Below are 20777 nucleotides of genomic sequence, written 5' to 3'. Positions count from 1 at the left end.
TTTGAGAAAAATCCAGCATCTTGATATGGTCTTTGTTTTCCAGGGAACAACCTACAATGTACCAGATTTATTGAATTCAGTTGTACAACTTCTGGTAGACTTCCTACAATACTGGAGGAGGCTATTTGGCCCATTGAGTCTCCACCGACTCTCTGACAGAGTATCCAGACCTTCTCCCTCACCCTAACCCCATAACCCTTTGCATTTACTATGGCTAATCCCCCTAACCCATACACCTTGGGACATTAAGGAGAAAATTTTACCATGGCCAATCCACCTAACCTGCACATCCTTGGACTTGCCAAGGTCACTTGAGCACATGTTGAGAAAAAAGGTGCCCCATGATTATCACTGCAGCATCTGTTCCAGCTGCCTAATACTGATATGGAAAACCATTTTCTGTTGGCTATCATTTGACCAATGCCAGTGAGTCGCAGGCAAGGAAATGACTATCTGACTGGTACTGGGAGGGTGAGAAATTAGCCAACTTCTACACTGATTCTGCCAACAAGAAGCATCCTGGGTAATTTTGGGGTAGAGGTGATTACAGAGAAGGTATTGAATGGCTGGTTTTGGCTCACAGCTATTTTTGTGGATCTGGAGAAGCAGCAATGTCATTTTTAGGGCACTTCCTGAGTTGATCCTCCAGTAGTCCATTTAAACACTATATACTGGGCAGATGGTGGCACAGTGGTATTGACGCTGGACTAGCAATCCAAAGACCCGGGGTAGTGCTCTGAGGACATGGATTCAAATCCCATTGTGGCGAATGGTGAAATCTGGAAATCAATTAATTAAATAAAATCTGGAATTATAATGATAAGCATTGTCACTTGTTATAAAATCCCATGTGGTTGACTAATGTCCTTTAAGGAAGGAAATTTGCCATCCTTATCTGGTCTGGCCTACATGTGACTCCAGATCCATAGCAATGTGATTGACATATCACATTACTCCACGCTGAAATGAAGATAGTGTATTTGTTTATAGCCAAAACATTTCCTCATTCATTTTTGCCACAGATAAAGAAGGAAATGACTCTATATTGAAGCAAGGAGTTATTTTACCTATGATAGATCCAACAAGCTGGAACCCAATGGATCTACCAGAGTTTCGGTAGATCTTAGACAGGGGAACAAAACAGTTGAATGCCAAGTTTATCCTCTGTTGTCGGTGGACAAGAACGTAGCAAAATTGAAAAAGATGTTGAGTCTTCATAAAGCTAGATGAAAATGAGTGTTTTTTGGCAACTACTACTCAATGAAGAATCTTAAGTTGCTCGCAACCTTCATTACACCATTTGGGAGGTTTTATGTCAACAGGTTATTCTTCAGGATTACATCAGTGTCAGAAATCTTTCAGCGGAACTTATCTTAAAAAGACTGGATGGAATCATATATCACATGGATAATGTCCTAATCGATGGATTCAGTCTCACAGAATGCTAGCTATGAGGGATTTGAGGTTGTTTTCATCAGAAAGAAGGCAGCTAAGAGGAGACCTTATTGAAATGTACAAGATGATTAGAGGTTTAGATAGGGTGGACAGTGATAGTCTTTTTCCTCGGATGGAGAAAGCTAGCATGAGGGGACATAGCTTTAAATTAAGGGGTGGTAGTTATAGGACGGATGTCAGAGGTATGTTCTTTACCCAGAGGGTGGTAAGGGTATGGAATGCCCTGCCTGCTGCAGTTGTAGATGCGCCAAGTTTGGGGGCGTTTAAGAGGTCCGTGGATAGGTTTATGGATGGAAAGGGAATGGTTTAGGTTAGAGAGTCATTGCTTTTTTCTTAATTGGTCAGCGCAACATCGAGGGCCGAAGGGCCTGTTCTGTGCTGTAACGTTCTATGTTCTATGAAATGGCCTAACAAGCCATTCAGTTGAAGGGCAACAAGTGCTGTCACACTGGCAACACCCAGATTCATAGAATATCAAAAAATTATTGCTATGGCCCAATCTATTTGTACCTGAGTAATGCAGTAGGGGTCTACAATCAGCCTAGAGCCTGATTTTCACACAAAATCACCTTCAGGGTGTTGTCTGGATTTCTTCACCTTGTGCACATTTTCCCTAAATTGCCCCAGGGCTTGGATATTTATTGGGATTTCTTGGCCCACCACCTTGGCTTTCAACTACCAGTTGCCTGCTTTTCAGTTGAGAAACATCAATGAAATGTAGCTGTAAATTGTCCACAAGATCTTTCGGTCACTCATTCAGCATTTGTGATAATGCAATTTCAGAGACTTCGATCGGGAACCACTACCGTCAGTGGGAAAGGAGAATTTGGCACTCAACTTAATCTCCATTCACTGCACTGGGACCGGATAATCCCAGCCCCAGCCGAAGTTGGAGAATTCCAGCCTTCATTCATGAACAAGAGATTTATTAACAAGTCCTGTAGAGCAGCTGCATGTTTGCAGTTAGCTCTAAAATACCTCTGCCGAAGAGAACTCGCCCCCCTAGAGTGATTCCCCACCCTGAGTGCCCATTGGTCACATAGGCTAGGTGACTCTTACGCTGCTGTGTTGCCCTTAAAGAGACAGTCACCTCAATACTGTAAGCACACCTTATTCATGTATTGCTCCACAAATTATGTCACGGTTTGGGACATGTGGCTCTTCATATCTAGTTAATAGGACATGAATTATTTGAGTAGTGCAGCCAAATTGTTGAAAAAAGTGGTCATTTTACCAAATGCATGAACATCGGTTGTGAAGAATTACTTCTTTTGCCCGTTTAATTTTGTTTTAATTGTAATAACTCTCAAACTGAGTTATGTCGCATTTATTTATAAACATTATGTGAAACACTAGTGGCTATATAAAAAAAAACAACCAAAAGATGAAGCAATGCCATGCTGAGGAAGTTTCATTACAATAAAGGTTTGTGTTTGTGCAAGGATTCAGGACCTGAACTTTGTAAAAATAACAAGTTCTAACAAAAGATCTGATCTATATATTACATGATGTCCGAGTCAAAGATTTATTTAAACCTACAAATCTTTGCATTTAATCCGACCACTCTCTGCGTTATTGCCTATCAGCTATTTCCATGATCACATCTGCAGATGAAAAATCTTTGTAACAAGATCATTCTCCTCTAATGAACCGTAAATTTTAGTTTCCTTTTACTTCCACTATCATCTAAATATTTATCAGGATGGCAGAACATGCATCAATCATCTGTCAATTATTGGCAGGATGTTTGTTGAAAGCTCTTCAACACTTGAACACATGAAACTCCTTTTTGATATGTCTTACCGACAACTGGATGAATAGACAATGTGTCTATTCTGGCTCTTTGAGCTATCCATTCGGCCCCACTTCTCTGCCCTTTCTCCACAGCCCTACAAATGTTTCCTTTCTAATTATTTATCCACCTCCTTTTTGAAAGTTACCATTAAATCTGCTCAAACCACCTTTTCAGGCATTGTAATCCAGAACATAATGACATAAAAGCACTTGTCCTTGTCTCCTTCTTTAACTTTTTCCCCAACTACCTCTGCCTCAACCTCTTCAGTGCCACATATCTGCATCGACTTTCCATTAATGTGGGTCAATTTTGACACTGACCTGAGTTTGCAGCATATAAATCATGAATGTGAAATGAACCTGTTATTTAGCTTGAAACGTATGTTTAGCCCTGTACTTGGCAAATATGTCAACTGCTCTCCCCATTTTTCCAACTAATAAATGCATGTTTAGGGCTATTCTCGCATTGGGAGTTGGCCTCAGTTTTTCAGCTCAGTGATACATGTTTAGGGTTTATACTTGCCCTAGAATCAGCATGTGGGATCAAGCAGACAATGTGGACCATATCAGCAAGAAGATATGCCCACACAGAGCAGAGTATGCATGGTGACCAATGAACAGAAATGAGTACTACTGCACCAACACCAGTGGTACACATTTTATGCTACATGTTTAAATCAAACCCCCTCCACCTCCGTCCTTACGGAAGGACTTTTTGAAACTTTAGAGATTGACTTATACACTGCAAGCGATGATGGATTTCAAGCCATATACAGCATCAACACAAAGTGCCCAGCCATCCAATAGACTTTGCAGATATTTATGAGATTAGCAATTGACTAAATTATGAGCAGAAATTCATTTCAAACTGTGTGAGGTTCAGCTAAAAGCTGCCTGGTGTGACCTGGTGTGACCTGGTGTGAAGGATCTTTTCTTGTCATTCAGATCCTTAGGGCAAGGCACCCGACAAAGCACGACTTTAACTTTAGCTTTTGCAGCAAAGACATGGCTTTAGCTTCATAGTAAAAGCAAGAGTGATGACAAAAGGATTTTGCAATCTTAACTCCAAAAGCTGATAAAACCACAGTAAGTTGTTTGTTTTACTGTCTTGTAAATTGTTCAGACGCTTTTATATGAGTAAATGTTTGCAATATAGGTGCATGCTTTGCTACATATGCAGTCAATACACTCGACAAGAGGCCGCAATTTATGAGATGATGTGGGGTGTGAACGTAGTTTCTGCCCTTTGATCCAGGAAGTATCTGGTTACTGTTTTGACCAGCAATGTTCTAGTTCCAAGTCCCATTGAAAAAGCAGAGGGAGGTGCAAAAATCATTTCAGTGTCACATTATTTAAAAAAAATCAAATCTAGCTGTTTGGCAAGAGGGTAGCACCTACATTATGTTTCCCGGGGGTTTTAGCCTTGGTGCTTTCCAGATACATTTCCCCAGCACATGGAACCCTTTTCTTACGAACTGAAGAAAGGCCTTCAAAGCAAATTAATCTGGGAAACAGCATGCCCTTGATGAAAAATCATTGACTACACCACAATTGGCAATCTCTCTAACTGAGGAATGAATCATACTCTAAAAGGCCAGCAACCTGGAATCAGGTAGCTAAAGAAATAAAATTAAACAGAAAAGAGAAACAGAAGGCTTCACAAGAGTACAGTAAACGAACACTCTATTTCTTACTAATACTTCAAACCCTAAAATAATAGATATCCCAAAATATTAATTACCTTCTTCACTCAGAACATGCCTGAGAGGAAGCTTAGATTTTCACTTAGGTTTTCTAATAGCCCAAACTTGTTCAACAGCTAGCAATACAGGATTCACTCTACAGTATGTTACAGGGTAGCAATTGTATCTGCTATTTTCTTATTATTTGTTCATGGGATGTGGGTGTCATTGGCATTTAATGCCCAATCCTAATATAATATAATATAATATAAATATAATATAAAAGTAGGGAGGTCTTGCTGCAGCTGTATAGGGCGTTGGTGAGGCCGCAACTGGAGTACTGTGTGCAGTTTTGGGCGCCGCACCTGCGCAAGGATATTTTGGCCCTGGAGGGAGTGCAGAGGAGGTTTACTAGGCTGATACCGGAGTTGAGGGGGTTGAGCTATGAGGAGAGGCTGAATAAACTAGGCTTGTACTCGTTAGAGTTTAGAAGAATGAGGGGAGATCTCATTGAGACGTATAAGATGATGAATGGGATGGATAGGATAGAGGTGGAGAGACTCTTCCCGCTCAAAAAAGGACAGTAGGACTAGGGGGCACAGCCTCGAGATAAAGGGGAGGCGGTTTAGAACAGAGTTGAGGAGGAACTTCTTCACTCAAAGGGTGGTGAATCTCTGGAATTCTCTGCCCGTTGAAGTGGTGGAGGCTGCCTCGCTAAATATTTTTAAGAAGCGGGTTGATGGGTTCTTGATAAGAGAGGGGATTAAGGGTTATGGGGAGAGGGTGGGAAAGTGGAACTGAGCCACAACAGATCAGCCATGATCTTATTGAATGGCGGGGCAGGCTCGAAGGGCTAGATGGCCTACTCCTGCTCCTATTTCTTATGTTCTTATGTTCTTATGTTCTAATTGCCCTTGAGAACATAGTGGTGAGCTGCCTCCTTGAACTGCTTCAGTTCATTTGGTGTAGATACACCCAGAGTGTCGTTAGGGAGGGTGTTTCAGGATTTTAACTCAATGGTAGTGAAGCAAAAATGATTAATTCCAAGTTGGAATTGCGCGCAACTGAGAATGGAAGAGTAAAGGGGTTCTAATGTGCGTCCTGCCCTTGTTCCTTGATGTGATATACGTTGCAGGTTTGGATAGTTCTGTTGAAGGAGACTTGGCAGGTTATTACAATGCATGCTGTAGATGGTACAGACAGCAGTAATTATATTCCAGTGCTGGAGGGGATGAAGGTTTCTATGTTGCTGATCCAGTTATATTAAAACACACTGCAGGAAGTTAATGGTAATGGTAATGGCTTTCGTGATGGTAATGCCACTGGATGTCAAAAGGAGGTTGTTACAATCTCTCCTGTTCAAAATGATCATTGCATGACTCTTGTGTGGCATACATGTTCCTTGCCACTTAACACGCCAGGCGGGAATGCTGTTCAGCTTGCTTTTTGCAGGCATAGGCTGTTTCATTATCTGAGGAATTGCATATAGAAGTAAAGACTGCAATTATCAGCAAACATCCACATTTCTGACCTAATAAAGATTATTGATGAAGCAACTGGAGATGGTTGGACCTAGAATAAGAATTCTTGTAGCAGTGTCCAAGCACTGAAGTCCCCAGCAAAGGCAAGCATCTTCCTTTGTGCTAGGTATGACTCCGGTTAGTGGAGAGTTTTCCCCTAATTCCCATTGTTTTTTGTTTTATTTAGGTTCCTTGATGCTACACTCTATGAAATGCAGCTTAGATATTTAGTCAGCCAGTGTCAGTTCACCATTGGATTAAAGATCTTTTGTTCATGTTTGGACAAAGACTATAATGAGGTCAGGTGTCAGGTGGTGGAACACAAACTGAGTGTTAGTGAGTAGGTTATTGCTGTGTAAGTGCCACATGATAGCATTGTTGATGACACCTTCCATGACTTTGATGATTGACAAATAGTTAATAGGGTGGTAAATGTTCAGGTTGGATTTTTCCTGCTTTTTTTGGAAGGGGCATAATTGGATCATTTTTCACATTTCCAGGAGGATAAGAGTGCTCATATTACAATTATGAAGATTATTAAAACATTATGTTTTGGGACTGTGTCTTAAAGTTAGGATAAAACAAAAGGGTCATTTTTCCTGTTCTGAAATCTGCCTGACAACTACCTCCCTCCTCCCCCGCTCCCTGTGCTCCACCTATCAATCTACTGACCTCACCCAACTACCACCTCACTCACCTACCCATTCACCGCCCCTACCCATTTACTTACTCATTCACTCACCCACCCATCCATTCATCCCCTCATCCATTCACTAGCATTCAAGCTGAACATTTAACCATGAGCCAGCTAGAGTTGTAAAAAGGAGACATGTCTTGTCTTCCCCCAAATCTTCTCTGTTCCAGTGGAGTTCTCTGAGGGACACTGAACTGTACATTTCTGTGAAAACCGGGTTCACATGAGGTAGAATAATTGCGCAACAGTATCAAGTTGGAGGAATTTTTGATTGCAGCAACAATCCAATGATCATTGTCATGGATGGGAAGATCCAGGTCTTTATCTTCCTGTATAGCTCAGTGACATGCTTTGTTTTATAATGCTCCTCTGATGTGCCTCGGGGCATGTTGAAGGTGATAGTAAATACAATTTTATGTTGCTGTTAACTTTACTGTCACTTGTTGATCAGTGGACCTAAATAGAACAGAGTCATCTGCTCTTGAACTGGCTACCTGCATACCATCAGCAACATTGAGTCAATTTCAACAGAACAAAATCAAATTAGCAGAGAATTTCTTGCAATATGCAATTCCCAGAAATCATGTTAAGTGGCCACAACACTGATCCATCAAAGACTTGGAATGAAATGCAGAAATCCAGCCTGACAAAATTGCAGTGATTGAGGTCAAGAAGACCCATTCACCAAATTCAGCAATGGTTTCCAGTTAAAATAATGGAATATTATTTCTATTGACAACCAGTTGGGTATTCAATGTCCACAGTCAGTGGAAAATCCACTCTCTACAATCAGTTGATTGCTCACAGTTTAAACCAATGGAGGATCTACTTTCTACTGCCATCAGGATATCCAATACCGACAAACAATAGGAGGTTTGCCATCTACAGCCAATGGGAAATTCACTGTCTGCAACCAGTGGGTGATCCACTCTCTTCAACCAGTGGGTGATCAATTCTCTTGTACCAGAAAGGGATCTGCCAAATGCAGTAAGCAGGAGACCCACTATCTGCAGCCAGTGGGTCTGTAATGACTATCTACAATTAGGAGCGATCCACAATCAGTGTGCATGTGTAGGAGTGAGTGAGTGCTTCACTGCCTATCAGTGTAAGATTACTTTCTCTAACTAGCTGGATTTCTCCTGTCTATAACCAACTATTTATAATCCACTGAGAGCAATCAGCAGATCCAGTGATGACAGTTCTCTAGTGCCAAACATGAGTGAGGGATTCATTGCATAAAACCAGCTGGAATCCACCATCTCCAACTAATGGGGTATTCACAGTATATAACCAGGTGGGTATTCAATGTCAACAACCAATGGAAAATTCTAGGAAAGGATTACCTGCCATCAGCCAGAGATTAACGAGTCTACAACCAGTGGGATCGTGACTGTCTAGAGCCATTGGTCTGTCACCAGTGAGAGAAACAGGGGGCGATTCTCCCAAAAGTGCTGGATTGGCAGGAAAACTGGTCTAGATCATGACTGTTTTTTCAGTGCAACTTCCGACCCGAATCTCCCCACTCGGTGCAATACAGAGGTCACATTGTGAATCTCATTAAAAGCTCAGGGAGAGGGGCCTATTCACGCCAAAGAGCCTGAAATCGGCAGAATGAGCGGGAACCTGCGCATGCACACGTCTCTGGAAGATTGCTGAAAAGACCTCCCAGCATCCACATCTCTGCATCCAACACCACAGATATTGCTGGCCTTATTGCTGGCCCCCACAACCTCCTCACAGACATCGCTGGCCTCCCCTCCCCCCATACAGACATCGCTGCCCCCACACACAGACATGGCTGCCCACTCACCTCACGCCCCCATGGATCTGGATAAAGCGGGAACGCAATCCCTCCATCCCTTGAACGTACTGCCCTCACTGCTACCCTGCAGAGAATTAGCATTGTGCTGACATGCGCAACCCCAGCGTGCGAGCATTCCCTCTCTCGAATGGGAGCCTTCAGTATTACAGCCCTCTGAACACAGCAGCCTATTGAACGGCAGCCACTCAGCAGCCTGAGGGATGAATGACACTCAACTGAAGGTAGCCTTCAACATTTCTCACAAGTAGTTGTCGCCAACGGGCCCTTGACTGCCCACACTCACTGCACCCACACTCCTGTAATAAGTCCGAGCTGCATATAAGCTGCAGGAATGGACACACAGACAGTCACATCACAAAAATGGCTGCTCATAAACCTGCACCAAGATTCACAGAGGCCAACCAGGAGCACCTGCCGGATGCTGTGGAGGAGCGGCGTGAGTGGATCTTACCCAGCCAAGGCCCCAACCAAGGGGTGCGTCCACCACGGCATTGTGGGAGGAGGTGGCAGAAGTGGCGAACGCCAGGAGTCTGACACCACACTCTGGCCCACAGTGCTGCAAAAAAGTGAACGACCTTCTCTGAGCAGCAAGGGTGAGTGAGCATCCCACCTGGGAATCCCACACATGCTTGGCAGAGCTCAAACCCTGCTTAGACACCTGAAGGGCATGCAACAAGAACAGAATCGAACCCCTTCCCCTCACCCCTCAATGAGCACCTTTCAGTGGTGACTGCTTTCCCTAAGACTGCGAGCACAATGTCCGAGACACAACCATGCATTGCACACCACGTACTTCGACATATTAATACTGGCTATCCACCTTATGTTCCCACAGGTAAAGAACATTCACGGCGTACGTGAGATGACACAGACTGCTGGCGGTGTTCCTGACCTGTGACAGCTGACCAGCATTGAAGAGCGTGCCATGGAGCTGACAGGGGGTGATGGGCCTTCCCGATTGGTCACCGTCAGCCAGATCAGCGTCCAGCATGCAAGTGAACAGAAGCGTACCCTTAACCTAGATCCTCCTTGAAGTAAGTGCGATGCTGCATAGAGTGTTTTGCCTCCATTCCCCTAATGTGTGTTCTTTATTGCAGCTCTGGACAGAGAGGAACCTGGCCCTTCAGGTGTTGCTGCTGCCTCTGCTGCTCTGGGGCAAACTGCCCATGACCCCCTGGATAACACACCTCGGAGGGAAGCTCTGAGGAATCCTCCAAGGGCAGCACCACTGAGGCAGCACCTCCATGTACCTCACAACCCACCAGCAGAGACGCTATCACCATGGTGGATACCTTTAGTGTTGAGGCTTTTGGGTCATGAATTGGGGAGCACATCACAGGCATTAATGTACATCAGGTGGAGGTGGGCACATCCAAGGGCCCAGGCACATGGAGGTCTGCTGGAGCCAGGATTCATCTGTCCCCAAGCCAGATGCCAGGCCTTGGGAGTGTTCCTCCTAAGACTGGTGGAGATGCATCAGCAAACCCAGGGAGTAGTGGAAGGGCTGTCAGCAATGATGTGCCGTGCCTACAAGGCTGTTTGGGAGAGTCAAACAGAATGCTGTTGCAGGAGGTGGTGCCAACACAACGTGTGAACCAGGCCAACACTGCAGGAGTGGCGATCACAGTGGAAATTCCGGCTTGGGGGTCTGTATTTGTGGGTGACAAGGTCCAGGCCTTCCTGGGGACACAACAGGCCACGGGTGAGTGTGTTTCTGGCATCCCGGAGGCACAGCGTTCGATAGCCATGGGTGTGGGAGACACTGCTAGTCATGTCTAGAACTCTAGCTGGCATTCTGGAGACACAGCAGGCTGTGGCTGTGAGCCTTGACAACTTAGCCCAGGCTCAGAGGACTACTGCTGAGGAGGTCCAGAGCCTGGCTTGCTCAAAGAACACTGTAGTCAAGGGGCTCCAGAGCTTGGCCAAGTCTCCGAGGGACAGGACTTAGGGATCATACAATCATGGGGCTGACACATCTAGGCCTACAGGACTGGTAGATCAAGGTAACACTGAAGCTTCTGGAGCTCAGTTTAGCTACCCAGGCGTTCCATGGAGTGCCCCCGGGACAACTGGGCACCCCAAAGGAGGAGGAAGGGCTTGAGCTCGTGCCGAGGTCTTCCACCCAGGAGATCTCGGACGTCCTGTGAGCTTCCGATTCTTCCCTTCCTCACACCAGGGCATCTCAGGGCTAGTGAGATGAACAGGGTGGCACTGAAACAGTACCATCCGTAAGCCAGCAGGAGCCCTCCTAGGGGACGTCCACCAAGGGCATCACAGGCAACAGGGCATGCATCACAGCTGGATATCTCCACCTCTGATGTGCATCCTGCGGTAGCACCTAGAAGAAGCGGTAGACCACACAAAGTAAGAGAGTTATAGTTCACTAAGAGGGCACGGTGAATGCCAGTATTAGACAGGGTTTATTAATCAATAACATTAAGAACACAATAAATTGCTAATTGCACCTCACAGCTGTGACTAATGTGCACACCCCCACCCCCCTCCCCCCTCCCCCCTCCCCATCCCACTCCGTGATAGGGAGGTGGGATGACAGGAGCAGGGGAAGGGTTATGTGGTGATCTGAGGGCCCAGGTTGGTTTGGAAGGGGGAATAGCGGCTGCACTTGCTCCTGGGGAGTGGCGGGTGTGTGTTGGTTGCAGCCCCCTCACGGCACAGCACCAGCTAGGTGAAGCGGGCTACAATCAAGGCGCCTCTTACTGTCCCTCCCTGCCGGACACCTGCCACCGCCAGCCGTCCTCTGTCCTCCGGCTCTTCGTGCAGTGGGACGCCCTCCTCACCCGTTCACTTCTCCTCCTCCTACTCCAGCTGGTCTCCCTGCTGCTGGGTAATGTTGTGAAGAGTGCGGCAAACGATGCTGCTGGGTGAAGCTCACACAGGGCTACACCGGAGGGACCCACCCCCCAGAGCGGTCCAAGCAGTGGAACCGTGTCTTCAGTAGGCCGATGCATCGCTCTATGATAGACCAGGTAACTGCATGGGCCTTGTTGTAGCAGGTCTCCACCTCGGTCTCAGGCCTCCACACAAGCGTCATCAGCCATGATCTTAGTGGGTAACCCTTGTCATTCGGTAACCATCCCGGGAGCCTGGGCTGGTCTTCCAAGGGCCTAGGGATGAGCAGAAAGCTGTCACGGACACTCCCTGGATGGTGTGCATCGACCTGCACGATCGTCATTTGATGGCTGCAAATAATTAGGACATTCAGGGAGTGGAATCCCTTCCTGCTCACAAATTGCTGCAGCCCTGCACATGGAGCCCGCAAGGCAATATGTGACCCCTCCACCGCTCCCTGCACATTCAGGGTCCCAGCACTGGAAGCGAAGCCAAGAGCCCGGGCCTCCTGCTGTGCACGGCCCACATCAAAATTAATGAACTGCCCTGCCCATCACCTGACGAAGGGGCTAACCCGAAAGCTTGCGAGTATATTATCAAATAAATAGGTTGGACTAAAACCTGGTGTTGTCAGACTTTTTACTGTGTTTACGCCAGTCCAACGCCGGCACATCCACATCATGACAAACAGGGCATCAGTGACCTGCCACACATATCTGTGCACAAAAGCCTGGGGGATCCTAACTAGATCACCACTAGGTGCCTGAAATGGGCCAGAGGCATAAAAATTCAGGGCAGCCGTAACCTTCACGACCACAGGGAGTGGCTGCCCCTCCCCTGTGGTGCCAGGAGTGAGAGCGCCTCACAAACGTCTCGCACATTTGATCTTGGATCAAGTTGCAACTGGCGACGGCACATCTCCTCCTCCGAGGAGGGCTCAAAGGAATTGCAGGGCTTATATTTTCTTGACCTTGGCACCCTCCACCTTCTGTGCACCCTCTCAGGATCCTGCTCACCCACTTCCTGGCCCTCAGCAGCAGCTCCCTGCCCTCCTTCCTGAGGGATTGTTGGTGGCTGCTCCTGCGGTGGTCTCCCCCCCCTCCCCCCCCCACCGCTGTCTCCCGAGCCGCCTCCTCCCCCTCAGTCCCTGCTGCCACCAACATGACCAGCTCCAGATCGAGCAAACCGAGACCCATTCTGCACAGTGGGATTTGGAAAGAGCATAGAATGACGGATTATTATCATCAGCAGCTTAGACCCAGCACCACCCCAATCCCTCGCTTAGGCCAGTACCCCCAATTGTAGGGGCTGGCAACCCCACACAATCCATGGTGCCATGCATGGCCCGATTAGGGTTGTGTGAGATTCCCATCATGCCAAATGCTGGCACAGATTGTGCAACCGTGGGCAATGTGCACCCTTGAGCCATTGTTATGAGTGCAACTGCAGCATCTGTTACAGGCATGTGTTGCTGGTCCCTGTCGCAGGGCAAGGACAGACTGCAAAGCAGCACCAGATGTGTGCCCAGGGACAGCAGATTCCATGCAGTCTGTGTCTGAACCTCTGCAAACCAGCCTGGAGCAGCAGCTGCTTCATCTGGTTAGGCCTCAGTCAGCACATGGTGCACTCCTTCCCCACCCCGGTACACCAGCACTCAGTCAAGTCCCTGACCAACTTCACGGCAAGGCAATGCCGCTGAGGGGAGGGGTCAGCAGGACCCCTTGATGGGCACTCCCTCACTGAGCTACAGCGCTGCCCTGGAGGGGAGGGCTGAGCAGGACTCTTTAATGGAATCTCACCCAGAGAGCTCTGAGAAAGTAAACCACCTCCCCCACCCTTCCACCCCAGGTATCATTTGTCCATGAGCCAACACCTGAAGACAGCAGGAAGAAGCCCACCAAGCATCTCCAGGGCCTGCCTGCAACATCTGCTAGCAGTACTTACCTCCACAGGCCAGTTCAAGGCCTCCATGCCAGGTTGAGACTTTTATATACCTATTCTGATTCATGCCAAAGTGACAGCACGCCAAAGAGGTGGGAGACACAAACATGAGCAGGGATTGCCGTGTCGATCCCGATAATGGCATGCTAAGGCATGTAAAGTAATGCAAATCAGCAGCACAATGGTTTTCTTTTTTACCAGTTAGGAGATGCATGCTATTCGGAGTTTGGAGTAAACACTAGCGAGGAACCCGTGAAATTGCCGACACGCACATCTCCTGACCCGACCCACCAGAAAATTTGCAGGTCGCGATGGGAGAATTGCCCCCACACTGTCCATAACCAGCTGGTTTGTGTGGGGGAGTGACAAGAAGCCAGAGGAGGGATGTTGAGCGGAGAGTTCCAGTTATGGTATTCATTGTTTCATTCAACTGAGTGTCATCAAGATGCGTGTGGTGACCTTTGCCAGACAGGCACACACTATTCTGCTACAGAGTATGATAGAGCAAGTACTAGGAGTCCAGAGTACTGCGGCAGCAGCACCCCACATAGATCCAGCAAGCTTACTTACTAGGTTACCTCTGGTTTTGACCTTTGCTGCTGTTGCTTGTGGGTGGTAAAACATCCAATGAGATTTGGTTCATTGGCGGATCATTCCTCGACATTAAGTTGTATGATTTGGGGAATATTGGCCAAAGAGGGCTGCTCAACATCGAGACAGATGGTTCTGGTGGGACTGGGATTCTGCAGGGGGTTCTTTTGGAGTCCTTTAATTATTGCTTGGAATTCAGTCTGCTGGTAGGATCATTCGCTTCCCAGGGAATGGCAGGGTACTGATGGGGATGGGACATAAACGCTGGTCCATTGTTCCTCTAAACAAACGGCCTTTGCCAACCAGCAAGGGATCCATTATCTACAGAAGCAGGGGATCCACTACAATAGCAGGGCATCCACTGTCCCCAACCGGCAGGAGATCCACTGCCTACAACAGCAGGGGATCCGCTATATGCAATTACAGGGAATCCACTGTTTACATCCTGTGAAGGATTCACTCTGTCACTAACAGGAAATTCACCCAAACAGAAAGTTAGAGGACTGTCTGCAACCAGTAGGACATTCAGTATCTATAACTATCTGGTGATCTGATGTTTTTTGATCAGTGAGAAATCCAACGTCTACAACCAGTCAGAGTTTCGCTGTCTACAACTAGCGTGGTGATTCACTGTGTACAACTAGTTGGGGATACACTGTCTATAACTAGCAGTAAATCCTCTGTCTGCAGCCAGCAGAATATTCACTGTTTATAACCAGGGAGAAATTCAGTGACTACAACAACAACAGGAGATCCACAGTCTACAACCACCGGGAAGTCCACTGTTTACAAGTAGTGGGAGATCTATTCTGTACAAAAAAGGAATCCCCTATCTAGAACCAACGTTGGAGATACTCTGTCCACAATAAGTGGGTGATCCACTGATTGTAACAATGGGAGATCAGCTGTCTCCAACCAGTGGGAGATCCACTCTGCCTGATTACCATCTAGTTGGTCAAGATTAAAATCTAGCCTAATGAGAGAACTGTGTGATAACAAAAAATGACTATTTTGTTGTAGTCTTAAGGTACCTTTACTTGGCAATTGTAATGTCAATTATAGTGTTAATGAAGCAGCATTCATAATGAGGGTTCTGATTGACATTAAATGTGATAGCCTGAGGAAGAGGGCCTCAATATGTTTTCTCAAGCGGCAAGTTGTAGGTTTGTGTCTGGATTTGCACTCCACACTCGTTCAGTATCAATCAGTAAGTGTGTGTAGTGGTATTAAACTATTTCTACACATTCATCCTGCATCACACACACACAAAAACACACTCATGCTTTGCTTTATATCAAATCAGATACAATTATTATTTTCTTCATGCGTCCCTTTTCCAATTGAATTTGATTGTAGATTGCTGTCAAAACACTTCCAACACGCGCATTAGTCAATGGCCTGACACCCTCGCAATGTTTGACTGCAAGTATTGAACAAGTTAATAACTACAACTTGATCTGCTCTGGTGCTGCTCAGGGAAAAGAATCTTTGGGGATAGTTTCAAATCCAGATTGGGTGGGGGAAGGAGGCAGATCAAAGTTAAAAACTTCAGAAACCAGTCCTCCCCTCCCTGTAATACAGCCACTTTCAGTTTTAATATGAGCAGGCTGGGGGCAAGTGACTCATTTGCTCTCGGGTGACAAATCCTGAATGAAAATATTCTAATGAGGTTGCATGTTTCACATTTTACCTTTTTTTTAAGTTTTCTCTTGCTGAATGGGATTCCCAGGTCTTGTGAACTCTGAAGGGAGATGAGAAGGGCTGGATGGGTCAGGTAAGTGCCTCTCCAGTCCTGCCTGAAGGTCAAGAAGAGTAGGAGGGCTTTCCCCATGACAACCTCAAGCAATGTCCAAACCCCTCCCAATGTCTGTTTCCCTTCTGATGTCAAACAACGAAGACTTGCATTTGTATAGCATCTTTAAAATAGTAAAATCACCTAAAGCACTTCACAGGAGCAAGCAAAACCTGACACAAGGCCACATAAGGGGATTCAAATAGGTGGCCAAGTCTTCGACAATGAGATAGGTTTTATGCAGCATCATTGAGGAAAGAAAAGGAGAGATAAGGAAAGTTGAAGGATGGAATTTCTGACCTTGAGGCTTATTGGCAACTGAAGTTATCAATACCAGTGTTGAAGTGACTGAAGCGTGCAAAAGGCCAGAATTGGAGGAGTAAGGAGATCTTAGAAAGTTGTAAGGCTGGAGGAGGTTGCAAAAATAAGGACAGGTCACACTCTGTGGGCAGTATGGTTGCACAATGGCTAGCACTACTGCCTCACACCGCCAGGGACTCAAATTCGAATCCCGGCTTGGGTCACTGTCTGTGTGGAGTCTGCATGTTCTCCTCATGTCTGTGTGGGTTTCCTCCGGGTGCTCCAGTTTCCTCCCACAGTCCGAAAGATGTGTTAGTTAGTTGCATTGGCCATGCTAAATTCTCTGCTACGTGTATCCAAACAGGCGCTGGAGTGTGGCAGACTAGGGGATTTTTACAGTAACTTTATTGCAATGTTAGCTGACTTGTGACAATAAATAACTTATGCAGGGATTTGAAAACATGGCCCAAAAGAATTTTAAAAATAAGGTGCTGCCAATTTATGAGCCGATGTGGATCAGAAAGCAATGGGCTAATGAGTAAATGGAACTTGGTACGAGTTAGGATGTAGACAGCAGACTTTTAGATAGGCGCAAATTGATGGCAGTAGAAGATGGAAGGCCATCCAGGTGAGCATTGAGTAGATAAGTCGAGAGATTACATACACATGGATGAGGTTTTCGGCAACAGGTGAGCTGAGATAGGACAGAGACAGACAATGTTATGGAGGTGGAAGCAGGCAATGTTTGTAATGGAGAGAAATAGGCTCAGAAGCTCATCTCAGGCTCAAGATGCCAAGGTTGCAAACAATCTGGGTCAACCTTAAAACTGACCCAGGAGAGGGACACGAGTCAGTGACAAGGGAATAGAGTTTAGGGCAATTACTGCACAATGAATTTGGTTTTCCCAAAGCAAATTGAAGGAAACCTCTGCTCAACCGCTGGTGTTTTTTTTGTTTATATATCCAATTCAATCCAATTAAAGTCTCAACAAGTGAGACATTCCCAAACCGGCTGACAGGACAGGGCTCTCACCTCCTGCCTTGTGCTTGATCTACATGATCCAAGCTGATTGGAGCAGACATTGCACCTCCTCCAAAACTTGATCTTATTTGCCTCTTAGCCAAAAGGCTGAGATGCCGCTTTAGAAAATTTCTTCAAATGAACCCACAATGTAATCTTATGACTTCAACCAAATACTACACTTGATCTTAGCTGAAAGGTTTGCTCAACCACTGCTGGGTATCAGGTAAGCAGCATGACCAATCAGAAACAGGCTGAGGAAGCAGGTGATGAGGTCACGCCAGATGTCAACAGGATGGATTTGATGTTGTGCTTCTGGAAGATGTCACTGAGGGGCAGCAAATAAATGAGAAATAGGAGGGAACAGGGATAGATCCATGGAAGATACAAGAGGTAACATTGTGGGAGGGAGAAGAGAAGAGAAGCCACTTGAAGTGATTCTCTGAGTCAAATGTGGCAGCCAAATACCACCCCCACCACCACCCACCACCACCACCACCTCCACTGCCCCACCAACAGCCGAACAACAATGAAAACAGGTCAAAGGAGAATTTTGTGGTCAACTGTGTGAAAGGCACAGACAGATCAAGAAGAAGATCAGCTTCTCCCCTCAATGTTTGACCCCATTCCTGAGGTCAGATCCCTGGCTGCGGCCTGGAGTTACAGTTTGACTCACCCAACAGCCAGCCAACTTCTCGATCTATCTGGATGTAGCTGAAAAACAGAAATTGTTTTCATTCAGTGAGACTTCAAGGAAACACATACATCTGGATTTTCTGGCCATTAAAGGTCACTCCATTCTGCCGCTGCTTCTTCCCAACCTCACGTTTATAGCTGAGGCTTATGTCTGCCCAGTTGTAATTGTTTCATTGCTTCTGTTATAATCTTTCTGTTTTATTTTATCATCCATTCTCCTGAATCCTTTATCTTCCCCAAGAATCTCCCTCATTATCATAGAATCATAGAATCCCTACAGTACAGAAGAAGGCAATTCAGCCCATTGAGTCTGCACCAACCACAATCCCACCCAGGCCCTATCCCCATAACCCTACGCATTGACCCTATCTGGTCCCCCTAATTATTATCTTTCCTTTTCCCTCTGACTTTTTTTATTAATTTCCCCCAGCCTCTCTTTTCCCCTTTCTATTAATTATTTTCTTGTCCATTCGCTCGTATTTTCCCATATATCTCTGTCTCCCTTTCTCCTTCCTTCTGGTGGCTTGTCATTTACTGGAGCAACTTTGGCCACTACCAAGGTTGTCTCGTCCTGTGCAGGTTCCAGAAGGTCAGCGCTGAGTACCATTGAAGACACTGCACACAAGAAGTAGTTTGAGAAGCATGACGGGGGGGGGGAAGACATAGCTGAGAGGTAGTGGCGCTGAAAGCAAAGTTGAGCCCTTTAAGCCAACAATTTTATTTTGTACTTGTGACTGCTTTAAGAACCCATTGAATGGTCTGCTTATCTTTCACATTCATGAGAAAACACTCAAGGTGTTTGATGACCGGCAGACGTTCTCTCACACCCTTCAGACACCCCAGACACGTGTCAGATTCAGAATGTTCAATGAAAGAGAGTGGAAGTGCTGGCTACATCTGTGTCATTGCTGCCCTCTACTGAACTGCTGAACACGATTCTACATGCACTGGGCTGTGTGGCTCCATAACACCATGACAAAACCCCATAATGCTTTGTCAGTTCATTGTCTTTACTGACAAAATCTAAGAAATATTCAAAGTTAGTTCACGGAGAAAAACTAATATTCAGAGAGCATTGTCATTAATAAATCCACACAACATAAATTGGCACGAAAAAGCTTCAATATCCGAGTTGAAATTTCACTTGGAAAAGGATTTTAGACTTCCAGTGAACCGTGCAACATTATCCTGGAAACAAGTACTAGTTTTCGGTCATGGAAGATATAACAAGACAAGATGATTGATTAAATTAACACCTATTTACTTATTAGCTCATTAGTGAAAAGACTGTACTGCTGGAATTGGGTAGTACAGCAGATTATAATCCCTTGTGTATCCACTCAGACAGCTCATTTCAATCATATGGTTCAAATCCCAATTAGTACCTTTCTCCTGCAGATGTTTCACTTTGAAGTCAGATTGTGATTTAGCTAAAGTTAAATAAACATTGCCCATGGGCTGCAATAAATATTTTTAAGAAGTCTTGTGTTGATTAATACATTGCATTTTGTATTTTTCCCTCCTTTATTATTTTTAAGGGTGGCACAGTAGCACAATAGTTAGCATTGCTGCTTCACTGGGCAGGGACCTGGGTTTGATTCTGGCAGTAAGAAGTCTCACAAGCCTGGGCCTCAGGTGACTGTGAGGAGTTTGCACGCTCCTCCCGTGTCTGCATGAGTTTCCTCTGGGTGCTCAGGTTTCCTCCCACACTCGAAAGATGTGCATGGTAGGTGGATTGGCCATTTTAAGTTGTCCCTTAGTGTGCCAATATGTCTAGGTTAGGGGGATTAGCAGGGTAAATAAGTGAGGCGATGGGGACAGGGCCCAGGTGGGATGCTGTTTTGGAGAGTCAGGGCAGACTCAATGGGCTGAATGGTCTCCTTCTGCACCGTAGGGAATCAATGACTGTATGATTGTTATCTGCACTGAACTCGACCTGAATTTGTGGCACACACTGATGAACACAGTTCAGCTGACAAGGTCTTTACCAAGGAGAGGAAGTTTTGTTGGAAAGTCTTGCCTTTTGGGCAGGACATCTTAATTCGAAATACATGGTGTGATGGGAAGAGTTGGGGCTGAGACAAAGGAGAAGTGTTGGACAACGTTATACGTTGTTTTGGGGGTCCCCACCCCCATCACCTCCACCCACCCAGCCGTGAATGTCAAGGTCAAGCATCCAAGAATTACTGGCCAATCAAACGGCCAACAGCACTCTCATCCTGGGAATACAGGCCACAACTGGGGTGGCACCCAGTCCCCAACAACGAACCTCACTGGAACCTGATGGGGAATTAAATGGGAGAGGATATGAAAAGGGGTTGGTGGGCCATGGTAACAGATCCTAGATGAGGGGCGTTGGGGACTGGGGTGGGCACACCGGGTTGGAAGGAAAGGAAGCTACAGAGGGGAGAAGATTGCTTTCTATGGGTCCAAAGTGGCTGTAAGGGAGGTACCCTGCACTCACCTTACTTACTACAAGCCTGAGAAATGCCAATTTAGCACCAGCCTCATCCAATGTAAGAGTTAAAATCACAGTGCAAGTTCGGAAAAGGTCCTTAGGAAGCCATTAATTAGCAAGGGGGTCCATGGCATTGTGAATAATTTTATATCCCAATCAAA

This window comes from Carcharhinus amblyrhynchos, chromosome 7 (assembly GCF_965287045.1).
Source record: "Carcharhinus amblyrhynchos chromosome 7, sCarAmb.v2.hapA, whole genome shotgun sequence".
Lineage (NCBI taxonomy): Eukaryota > Metazoa > Chordata > Chondrichthyes > Carcharhiniformes > Carcharhinidae > Carcharhinus > Carcharhinus amblyrhynchos.
Note: the sequence above shows the minus strand (reverse complement) of the source record.